The sequence below is a fragment of the Oryctolagus cuniculus genome, chromosome 1, assembly GCF_964237555.1.
Source record: "Oryctolagus cuniculus chromosome 1, mOryCun1.1, whole genome shotgun sequence".
NCBI classification, from domain to species: Eukaryota; Metazoa; Chordata; class Mammalia; order Lagomorpha; family Leporidae; genus Oryctolagus; species Oryctolagus cuniculus.
Window position 1 is genome coordinate 237,755,430 of NC_091432.1, and position 12,163 is coordinate 237,767,592.

The 12,163-nt window shown below is 47.0% G+C and overlaps 1 protein-coding gene across 14 annotated transcripts in view; it reads left to right on the forward strand.

Annotated features, from left to right (window-relative positions):
* EHMT1 (euchromatic histone lysine methyltransferase 1) overlaps positions 1 to 12,163 on the forward strand; it is a 186,227-nt gene that overhangs the window by 9,659 nt on the left and 164,405 nt on the right. The gene's annotated exons all lie outside the window — the stretch shown is intronic.

Consider the following 12,163-nt stretch of genomic DNA (forward strand, 5'->3'; position numbering starts at 1 on the left):
TCAAGAATGTTTTAAAAATGTCAACGAGTGAACCAACGGAAGGAAGACCTTTCTGTCGTCTTTCTCTCTCTCACTGTAACTCTGCCTGTCAAATAGATAAATAAAATTTTTTTTTTTTTTTTTTTTTTGACAGGCAGAGTGGACAGTGAGAGAGAGAGACAGAGAGAAAGGTCTTCCTTTGCCGTTGGTTCACCTTCCAATGGCCGCCGCGGCCGGCACGCTGCGGGCGGCGCACCGCGCTGATCCGATGGCAGGAGCCAGGAGCCAGGTGCTTTTCCTGGTCTCCCATGGGGTGCAGGGCCCAAGCACCTGGGCCATCCTCCACTGCACTCCCTGGCCACAGCAGAGGGCTGGCCATGAAGAGGGGCAACCGGGACAGAATCCGGCGCCCCAACCAGGACTAGAACCCGGTGTGCCGGCGCCGCTAGGCGGAGGATTAGCCTAGTGAGCTGCGGCGCCGGCCAAATAAAATCTTTTAAAAATGTCAATTACATGTTGAAGTGTATATTTAAATTTTTTTTACTTAATTTTTAATTTTATTTGAAAGGCACAGAGATATATTCCATTTGCAGATGAACTCCCCAAATGCCCACAAAAATCAGTGCTGTGCCAGGCCGAAGGCAGGAGCCTGGAACTCAATCTGGGTTTCCCACATATGCGTCAGAGATCCAAGTAGTTGAGCCATCAGCTGCTGCGTCATAGAATGCAGATTAGTATGAAGCTGGAACGCTGGATTTGGAAGGAGGCGAAAGGGACCTAAACCCAGGCACTCAAGTATAGGATGTGGGTATTCCAAATGGCATCTTAACTCCTGTGCCAAATGCCTGCCCATGAAATATATTTTGGATACATTGGGTTAAATAAAATACTATTAAAAGCAATTTGGGGCTGGTGCCATGGTATAGTAGGTTAAGCTGCAACCTGCCTTGCCGGCATCCCATGTGGGCACCGGTTTGAGTCTTGGCTGCTCTAATTCCTATCCAATTTCTTGCTAGTAATCCGGAGAAAACAGCAGAAAGTGCCTCAAGTCCCTGGGCCCCTGCCACCCATATGGGAGACCTGGAAGTAGCTCCTGGCTCCCTGCTTTGGCCTGGGCCATCCCTGGTCATTGTAGCCATTTGGGGCGTGAACCAGCAGATGGAAGGAAGATCCATTGATTTTTCTCTGTCCCTTTCTCTGTAACTGTGATTTTCAAATACATAAATAAATCTTTTTTTTTTTCAAAGATTGATTTATTTACTTGAAAGAGTTAGAGAAGGAGAGGCAGAGAAAGAGAGCGCGAGAGAGGTTTTGCATCCTCTCGTTCACTCCCCAGATGGCTGCAGCGGTTGGAGTTGCGCCAATCTCAAGCTAGGAGCCATGAGCCAGGAGTTTCTTCCGGGTCTCCCACATGGGTGCAGGGGCCCAACCTGGGCTATCTTCTACTGCTTTCCCAGCCCATAGCAGAGAGCTGGATAGGAAGTGGAGCAGCCGGTACTCAAACCAGCGCCATATGGGATGCCTGCAGGCGGTGGCTTTATCCGCTACACCACAGCTCTGGCCCCCATATAAATAAACCTTTTTATAAAAGCAACTTGATAAGTTTTTAGTTACATTTTTTAAACAAGATTTATTTATTGGAAAGGCAGAGTTACAGAGAGGGAGAGACAGAGCTCTTCCATCTGCTGGTTTCCTCCCCAAATGGCTGCAACAAGCTGGAGCTGGACCTGTCCGAAGCCAGGAGCCAGGAGCTTCTTCTGGATCTCCCTTGTGGATACAGTGGCCTAAGCACTTGTGCCATTCTTTACTGCTTTTCCAGGCGCATTAGTAGGGAGTGGAGTATTTAGGAATTGAACCAGTGCTCAAAGCTGGGATGCTGACATTGCAAGCAGCCGCTGAAGTAGCTGTGGCACAATGCTGGCCCCAAGGGTAGATTTTTGACTGTTATAGGGCTGCCTCCTGGTAAGTGTTAGCCTAAGAGAACACAGAATTTCTCTTGGTGTAGTTTGACAATTATGTATGGACTGGTTAAGATTCTTTTTGTGCCTAAAGTCTAGGTTCCCTCACCAGATCCAAGGCTGGTGTTCAGATTTTGGAGGAGTCTTTGTTGTGGTCTCCTCTGTGGGATTTGCTGTCTTCTCTGAGCTCCTTGAACAATAGGATGAAATAAGGTATCTGTCAATATGGCCAGGGATAGGTCAGGTCATTTCCTGCCTCCTCTTGCAGGTCTCCTCGTGGGCTGCTAGAGTCTGCCCTTGGAGCTTTGTATGAACCAAATTTGTAACAATGACACTGAAGTTAACAATGACAGACTGTCTTCAGGGGCAGTTTATTGTATATGACACCTATAGAAAAGTGCATGCATGGTGTATTTATTTTCCTGTGTGTGCATAGTACCTAGAGTAAGCAAGGAGCGGTGCCAGGACCTTAGGAGCCTCCTTATGCCACTGATGGTCGGCCCTCTGCTTTCCCTTGGTTAACTGCTGTCTTGACTTTGAATGCTTTTATTAATTTTCCCTGCTTCTGTGCTACGGTCATATAGAGTGCCATGCGGAGTGTGCTGGTGTTTGGCTTCTTTTGATCTATTTCATGTTGCTGAGATTGCTCTGTGCAACTGCAGACTGCTGTCGAGTGTTCATTCTCATGTCTGGACTTTACAGTTTCTTTATGCGTTGTGCTGTGTGTAGACATTTTAGATCCCAGTTTTAGGCTATTCAAATATATCTGGATGTCTTTATCTGTGGATTCAACTAACCTTGGGTTGAAAATATTTGAAAAGAAATATTGCAACCTACAGAATATGTATAGAACTGTTTTGTAGTCATTATTCCCAACAATACAGTATTACAACTATCTGCATAGCATTTACATTGCGTTAGCTGGTATAAGTGATCTATAGTAATTTTAAGTGTAGGTTATATGTAAATACTGTGCCCTTTTTAATTTTTAATTATTTTTATTTTTTTAGACAGGCAGAGTTAGACAGTGAGAGATAGAGAGACAGAGAAAAAGGTCTTCCTTTTTCCATTGGTTCACCCCCAAAGTGGCCGCTACGGCTGGTGCATTGCGGCTGGCGCGCTGCACCGATCTGAAGCCAGGAGCCAGGTGCTTCTTCCTGGTCTCCCATGTGGGTTCAGGGCCCAAGGACCTGGGCCATCCTCCACTGCATTCCCGGGCCACAGCAGAGAGCTGGACTGGAAGAGGAGCAACCGGGACAGAACCGGCACCCCAACTGGGACTAGAACCTGAGGTGCTGGCACCACAGGCGGAGGATTAACCTAGTGAGCTGCGGCGCCGGCGCCCTTTTTAATTTATTTTTTAAAGGATTTTAAAAATTTATTTGAATAAGTAGAGTTACAGAGAAGAGAGAGAAAGGTCTTTCATCCACTGGTTCACTCCCCAAATGGCTGCAATGGCCAGAGCTGTGCTGCTCCAAAGCCAGAACCAGGAGCTTCTTCCAGGTCTCCCATGCCGGTGCAGGGGACCAAGCACCTAGGCCATCCTCCACTGCCTTCCCAGGCCATAACAGAGAGCTGGATTGGAAGTGGAGCAGCTGGGACTTGAACCAGCACCCACATGCATGCTTGCACTGCAGGCGGCGGCCCCACCCACTATGCCACAGCGCTGGCCCTGGCTACTTTTTTTTTAAGATTGATTTTTTAATTTACTTCCAGGGCAGAGTTACAGAGGTGGGGTATAGGGGTCTTCCATGCTCTGGTTCACTCCCCAAATGGCTGCAATGGCAGGGCTGGGCCAGGCCGAAGTCAAGAGCTTCTTCTGGGTCTCCCACGTGGGTGCAGGGGCCCAAGCACCTGAGCTATATTCCCTGACTTTCCCAGGTGCATTAGCATGAAGTTGGATCAGAATTGGAGCAGCTGAGACTTGAACTATAGGAGTTGAACTTTATGGGGACTATATGAGATTCCAGCATCAAAGGCCACAGCTTAACCTGCCATACCAGGACACCAGCCCCCACAAGAGGCAACTTAACCACTGTGTCAAATACCCATGTCTTGTCCTTTTGCGTGTGGCTGTTGTAATAAATGTGAGGTGGTCCCTCATTGTGGTTTTAGTTTGTGTTATGTTGACGGCTGGTGGTGGTGGGCATTTTTTGTGAGCTTATTCATCAGTTGTTATATTTCAGAGAAATATCTTCTCATCCTTTGCCCATTTTAAATTTGACGTCTTCACTTATTCTGCATACAAGTCTTTGATCAGATAGGTGATGTGCACATAGTCTCATTCTGTGGGTTATCACTTCACTCTCTGGGTTTTTTCATCATTTTATCGATGATATCCTTTGAAGCACAAACAATTTTGATGAAGTCTGATTTTTTTGTTTTTTGTTTATTTGCTTGTGCTTTTGTAGTCATCTGATTGCCTGTATCTGGTAGTGAGGAAGGTTGTTTCTGCTCAGTGCTGTAGTTGTAGCTATCACAGTTGCATTGTTGGTATATTTTGACTGACTTTTCTGCATGATATGAGATGGGCTCCAGCTTCGTTCTTTTAATTGTGGCTGTCCAGTTGGTTTAGGACCATCTGTTGAGAAGACTGTTATTTCCCTTCTGAATTGTTGGTGTGAAGGTTTATTTCTGGATTCTCCGTTCTGTTCCATTGACCTTTATGTATCTCCTCGCTCTGTCACCACCTTGTCTTGATCCTGGAAGCTCTGTAAAAAGTTTGGAGGGGGAGTTTGAGTCTCCCATCTTTGCTCTTCTGTTTCAAGATTGTTGAGACTCTTATGGACACCTTGCATTGTCATGTGAATTTTAAAAAATTGATTATTTTATCTGAGAGGTAGAGTGACAGAGAGAGGTGTTCCACCCTCTGGTTCACTCCCCAAATGGCTACAACGGCCGGAGCTGGGCCAGGAGCCCAGGAGTGTCCCACACTGGTGCAGGGGCCCAAGCTCTTGGGTCATTTTCTACTGCTTTCCCAGGCATATTATAATAGAGCTAGATCAGAAGAGGAGCAGCTGGGATGGGAAGCCTGCACTGCAGGCGGTGGCTTAGCCTACTAAGCCACAGTGCTGGACCATTCATATGAGTTTTAAGGTTATGTTGTCAATGTTGGGAAAAATGCCTTTTGGGAATTGGATGAGGATTATATTGACTATGTTGATCCATTTGGGGTTATTGCCACCTTTTTTCCCTCCAAGATTTATTTATTTATTTTGAGAGTTGGAGTTAGAGAGAGGGACAGAGATCTTCCATTCCCTGGTTTACTCCCCAGATGGCTACAATGGGCCAGGAGCTTCTTCCAGCAGGTCTCCCACTTGGGTATCAGGGACCCAAACACTTGGACCATCTTCCACTGTTTTTCCCAGGCCATTCTTCCACTTCCCTGGATTGGAAGTGGAGCAGCCAGGACATGAACCTGCACCCTTACTGGATGCTGGTATTACAGGCAGTGGCTTAACCCACTATGCCACATGCTGGTCCAGGTATTGCCATCTTGAGGGGTTCTTCTGAAAGTTTATAGAAAATAGAATTAATGAATAAGTTTATTTTTGTAAAATGTACAAATATGTATAAAATCATGCCTTTGTTAATAGAATTTTTTTTTTTTTTTTTTTAAGATTTGTTTGAAAGAGTTGCAGAGAGGCAGAGGCGGAGAGAGAGAGCGAGCGAGGTCTTCCATCTGCTGGTTCACTCCCCACATGGCCATAACGGCTGGAGTTGTGCCATTCTATTGCTTTTCCAGGCCATAGCAGAGAGCTGGATGGGAAATGGAGCAGTCCATGGGATGCCAGCACTGCAGGCGGCAGCTTAGCCCACTGTGCCCCTCATTATGTTTTAAAATTTGTTTAATTGCCCTGTTTAGAGCCTCCAGTAAAAGTTGAATAAGGAGCTAGGGTTGTGGTGCAGTGGATTAAGTTGCAGTTGGGAAGCTGGCATTCTCTATCAGAGCTCCACTTCTAGTCCCATCTACTCTGCTTCCATCTATCTCCCTGCTAACGCACCTGGCTCAAATGCTTGGGTCCCTACCGCCCACGTGGGAGACCTTGATGGGGTTCAGGGTCTTGGCTTCAGCCTGAAGGAGCCCCTGCTCTTGTGGCCATTGGGAGTAAACCAGCAAATGGAAGGTCTCTCTGTCTCTCTATTAGTTTGCCTTTCAAATAAATAATTACGTCTTTTAAAAATGTTGAATGGGGGCCATGGGTTAACGCCCTGGCCTGGAGCGCTGGCATCCCATATAGGCGCCAGTTTGAGACCCAGCTGCTCCACTTCCAATCCAGCTCTCAGCTGTGGCCTGGGAAAAGCAGTGGAGGATGGCCCAAGTCCTTGGGCCCCTGTACCCGCACAGGGAACCTGGAACCTCTTGGCTTCAGATTGGCGCAGCTCTGGCCATTGTGGCCAATTGAGGAATGAACCATCGGATGGAAAACCTCTCTCCCTCTCTGCCTCTCCTCTTTCTGTGTAACTCTTTCAAATAAAATAAATAAATAAATCTTTAAGAAAAAATGTTGAATGGAAGTTGTGAAAACTGCCATTCCTTCCTCCTCCTGTTCTTGGGGCAAAGTTTTCTGCCCTTTACCATGAGTTATGTTTACTGAGGTTTCTTCCTTAGATCCCTTGATTAGGTCTAGAACTTGTTTTTATTCCTAGTTTGTTGAGTGTTTTCATCAGAGAAGTGTTGGAATTTGTCAGATGGCGGTTCTGTATGAGAAGCATTGTGATGACTACACGGCTTTTTCTTTACTGAGGTGACTACCTTAAGGTCCACAGCAAGTCCATTTGGTAATCATGTCTATTCATGTTCATTTACATCTTGCTGGCTTGTTTGCTACCGCGTGGTTGAGGGCTTCCACTTCTGTCTGTATGATGTGTGTTGTGCTGGTCGGATTTCTTTCTGTACCGTCCTGTGGAGTCCATCTCTGGGTGTCTGGCTTCTCGGGGTGAGCTGGGAGGTGCATTCCCTCTTGCTTCTGAGAGCTGCTGAGAAGGATTGGTGTCATTGCTTTCAAAGTCTGGTAGAGCTGACCTTGAAGCCATCTGGTTCTGGAATTTCAAAAAAATTATTATTAATCTTTTTTATGTGTTTTATGGATTTAGGTCTTGTCTTTCTCCCAGAATTATTTTTGGCATTTTGTATCTTTCTAGGAATTTGTTCATTTTAGTAGGGTTTTCTAATTTGTTGAATTAGTTGCTCATACTATTCCCTTGTAGGGCTTTTTATTTTTATTTTTTTAAGAATCAATAGTAATATTTGTTCTTTCATTTTTTTAAAAAATAGCTATTTATTTATTTGAAAGTCAGAGTTACACAGAGAAGGAAGGAGAGGCAGAGAGAGAGAGAGAGAGAGAGAGGTAGGTAGGTCTTCCATCTGCTGGGTCGCTTTCCAGTTGGCCACAATGGCAGGAGCTGTGCTGATTTGAAGTCAGGAGCCAGGAGCTTATTCCGGGTCTCTCATGGGTGCAGGGGCCCAGGGACTTGGGCCATCTTCTGCTGCTTTCCCAGACCATAGCAGAGAGCTGGATCAGAAGTGGAGCAGCCAAGACTGGAACCAGCGCCCATATGGAATGCCAGCACTGCAGCCAGCGGCCTTGCCCCGCTACATCACAGCGCCGGCCCCAATAATAAATCTCCAAAAAAAAAAATACACTTTTCACTGTCAAAGAGAATATATTTAAAAAAGAAAATAGGGAATAGGGTCGTTGCACGTTGCACGTTGGTTAAGATACAGTGGTACTTGTAGAGGATGGGCCCCCCATGCCTGTGCACATGACAGGCCCAGAGGAGGCAGAGTGAACCCATGTGGGAAGAAGGCAGGTGGGACTTTGGTGAAGCCTCTGCAAGCCAAGGAAAGCAGGGATGATCAGCAAACACTCAGAGCTGGAAGAGGCCAGGAAGGTGGCTCAGCCCCTTGGCACCAGGTTTCTGGCCTCCGGAACCTTGAGACTACATTTCTGTTGTTTCAGGCCCCTGGCTTGGGGCACTCTCAGTGTGGCTGTCCAGAACACCTAGTGCAGCTGCCTCCTGCGCATGTGGATGTGCTGTGTTTTCAGTGTTAACCCCACTGACAGCATCTGTGTCTTGTGATTTGTCTGACCTGTGACTTCTATGGAAGTGTGTCATTTAATTTCTGAATGTTTGTATTTCCCAGATTTTGTTGGTTGGTGTCTGATCTACTTCTGTTCAGTCGGAACACATACTTTGTGTAATTTCAGAGTGTTTGTTAGGTTTCCCTAGTGTCTCTCATTGTGTATCCTGGGTACAGGACACAGTGTGCGTTATGTGGTCCTGTAGTGGAGTTCTTTGTATGTCAGGTTGAGTTGATTGATGATGTTGAATCTTCCTTCTTCCTGTTTTCTTTCCAGTTGTTCTCTTAGTTACTGAGAGTAGGGCATTTACATCTCTGTCATTGTTAAAATCCTGGTTTTTCTTGAATTCTGTCAGTTTTTGCTTCGTATATATTTGTAGTTGTTATATATACATGTTGTTTTACCTCTTTTATCATTATGAAATGACCTTCTGTGTTTGTAACAACATTTCCCATTTTTTTTTATAAAGATTTATTTATTTGAGAAGTAGCAAGGGAGATGCAGAGAGAGACCAGCTGGTTCACTCCCCGTATGGCTACAACAGCTGGGCAGGTCCAGGCTGATACTAGGAGCCCAAAACTCCAGCTGGGTCTCCCAGGTGGGTAGCGGGGGCCCAAGTACTTGAGCCATTTTGTGCTGACTCCTGGAATGCATTGCAGTAAGCTGGATCTGAAGTGGAGTAGCCACTCTTACGGGAAGTGGGCACACCAAGCAATGCATAACCCCCTGTGCCACAGTGCCTGCCCTGGGTTCTTGTTATTCTTGTGAGTTTTTTTAATAATAGAAATACCACTAATTTTTTTCTTTTGTTTTTTTTTTTTTTTTAAAAGATTTGTTTATTTGAGAAGCAGAGTTAGACAGAGGGGGAGAGAGAGAGAGGTTCTCCACCTGCTGTTCTCCTCCCCAAATGGCCACAAAGGCTGAAGCTGGACTGATCTGAAGCCAGGAGCTTCTTCTGGGTCTCCCACGTGGGTGAAGGGGTCCAAGCACTTGGGCCGTTTTCCGCTGTTTTCCCAAGCCATTAGCAGGGAGCTGGATCGGAAGTGGAGCAGCTGGGACTTGAACCTGTGCTCATAATGGATACTGCTGTCACAGGCAGAGGCCCAACCCACTGCTCCACAGTGCTGGTCTCTGAGTTCTTTTTTTAAAGTCTATTTTGTATGATATCAGTATGGTGACTTCTGTTCCCTTTGCATAGTGTATGTGGAGTCTTCAAAAATCTCTAGGAGTGGCCAGTGCTGTAGCAAAGTGGGTTAAAGCCCCGGCCTGCAGCGCCAGCATCCCATTTGGGCACCGGTTTGAGTCCCAGCTGCTCCATTTCCAAACCCACTCCCTGCTGATGCTCCTGGGAAAGCAGTGTAGGATGGTCCAAGTGCTTGGACCCCTGCACCCACGTGGGAGACTCAGAGGAAGCTCCTGCCTTCAAATTGGATCCACACCGCTCTGGCTGTTGTGGCCATTTGGGGAGTGAACCAGCACATGGAAGACCTCTTTCTCTCTCTGCCTCTGCTTCTCTGTAACTCTGCCTTTCAAATAAATAAATACAACTTAAAAAAAAAAAAAACACACCAAAAAACTCAAGGAAAATGTGTATTTTTTAAAAAGATTTATTGATTTATTTGAAAGAGTTACACAGAGAGAGGCAGAGAGAAAGAGGCAGAGAGAGAGAAAGGTCTTCCATCCGATGGTTCACTCCCCAATTGGCCGCAACAGCCGGAGCTGATCTGATCCAGAGCCAGGAGCTTCTTCCAGGTCTCCCACGTGGGTGCAGGGGCCCAAGGACTTGGGCCATCCTCCACTGCTTTCCCATGTCATAGCAGAGAGCTGGATTGGAAGTGGAGCAGCTGGGTCTCGAAGAAGCGCCCATATGGAATGCCGGCACTGCAGGCCAGGGTGTTAACCTGCCGCGCCACAGTGCCAGCCCTGGAAAATGAGTATTCTGAAATAACTACCAGTGGATTTAAAAGTAAATTTTTTGCAACAAAATCAGCTCGTGCTACCCTGATGTAACATGTCTGAACAAGATGTACTGTGGGGCACTAGGAAGGATAAGGCTCGGTCTGAAGAGAGCCCCTATCAGGGCCACATGAACTGTAAAACGGAAGCAGGAAAAGCGTCAGATTTAGGTGCAGCTGGAGTGCAAGCCTGGCAGTCACTGTTGGGGACAGTGTGTGGGGACAGTGCCCCAGAGAAGTCAGCAGTTTACCAGCAGCTTGCTTGAGGAAGGATTGAGACGGTGCGAAGATGAAGTGCACAGCAGTGGGCCGTTCACACCATCTGTGAGGACAGAGCCCCTCCGTGCTTCCGTGGACAGTGCAGGCGATTCCCTTGCCACAGACCTGGCAGTTGCTCAGCCGGCCCCTCCTGACTGGAGAATCAACGTGGAGTGCACTGCATGGCGGGCGTCCAGACAGCTGTGCCCAGGTGAAATGCAGATGAGCGCAGAGCAGCTGGTGGGCGTTTTGAGCAGCGGGAGTGAGGCCGTGAAGCCCTCCCTGGAGGAGTTGTTTACCAAGGTGCAGCACAGCTTTCCCCATGGGTCACATCTGTGGCTGTAGGAGGTGGAAGTGGCCAGTCATGAGCAAAGGACATTTTGCTTGCAGACTTTCTGCAGGGCCACAGAATGGTAACATCTGCTTATTGGGATGTTAGGAAATTCAGCCAGAGCTTTAGCAAAGAACAACACAAACCAAAACTGCCACTCGTGGCCTGTGGAAAGCTTCCCTCAGAGTTCTGCCCCAGCCAGGGCCCCTGCATGTGCCCGTTTTCTGAGTTTATGTTGAAGTCCTCAGGCCACCCACCTTAGATTGCTGACGTGGCTCCTCCTGCCTCCTCCTCATTTCCTAATGTTAAGAATTCTTTAGAGAGTACACATTTTTCTTCAGAAAATAACCCAGAAAAGACTGCATTGGATTCCCTGGACTTTGAGTCTTTAGGGATGTATTCAACCTTGATATCATTTTCAAAAAGATCTTGAACTTGATGGCGATTACATTGGGAGATAAAGGTTATAATTTTTGTCTTTTTTTCCTCCCTTTTATTATTTTTAAAAAACCCTATTATTTGAAATGCAGAGTTAGAGAGAAGAGGAAGAAACAGAGATCTGTCCTCAGGTTCACTCCCCAGATGGGCACAACAGCTAGATCTGGACCAGGCCAAAGCCAGGAGCAGGAGCTTCCTCTGCGTCTCCTATGTGGGTGACAGGGGCCCACACACTTGAACCATCTTCCGCTGCTTTTTCCCAGGTGCATTAGCAGGGAGCTGGGTCAGAAATAGAGAGCCAGGACATGAACCACTGCCCCTATATGAGATGCCAGGTTGTGGGCGGAGGCTTTACCTGCTACGCTTCGTTGGTCTTTCTCTTTCTCTCTCTTTCTCATTTTTTCCTTAAAGAATTATTTATTTGCATCCTGGCCATGTGGTGTAGTAGGTTGGACCTCCGCCTGTGGTGCCGGCATCCCTTGTAGATGCCAGTTCTTATCCTGGCTGCTCCTCTTTGGATGTGTTCCCTGCTGGTGGCCTGGGAAGGCCATGGAGGATAGCCAGGGGGATCCAGGGGAGGCTTCTGGCTCCAGGCCTCAGATTGGCCCAGCTCCAACTATTGCTGCCATTTGGGGAGTGGAACAGTAGGTGGACGACCTCTCTCTCTGTCTCTCCCTCTCCTCCCTCCTTCCCTCTCTCTAACTCTGCCGTCAAATAAATAAATAAATATTCTTTAAAGATTTTATTTATTTATCTGAAAGATAAGAGAGAGAAGGAGAGAGAGCGAAAGAGAGTGAGGTCTTCCATCCGATGGTTAGAGAGAGAGAGAGGTCTTCCATCCGATGGTTAGAGAGAGAGGTCTTCCATCCGATGGTTCACTCCCCAGTTGGCCACAGTGGCTGGAGTTGTGCCGATCTGAAGCCAGGAGCCTCTTACAGGTCTCCCACGTGGGTGCAGGGGCCCAAGCACTTGGGCCATCTTCTACTTTCCCAGGCCATAGCAGAGAACTGGATTGGAAATAGAGCAGCTGGGACTCCAACTGGTGCTTTTATGGGATGCCACATTGCAGGTGACTGCTTTACCCACTTTGCCACAATGCCGGCCCCAAGAAATAAATCTTTTTAAAAAAGGGGATTATTTATTTGAAAGCCAGAGTTA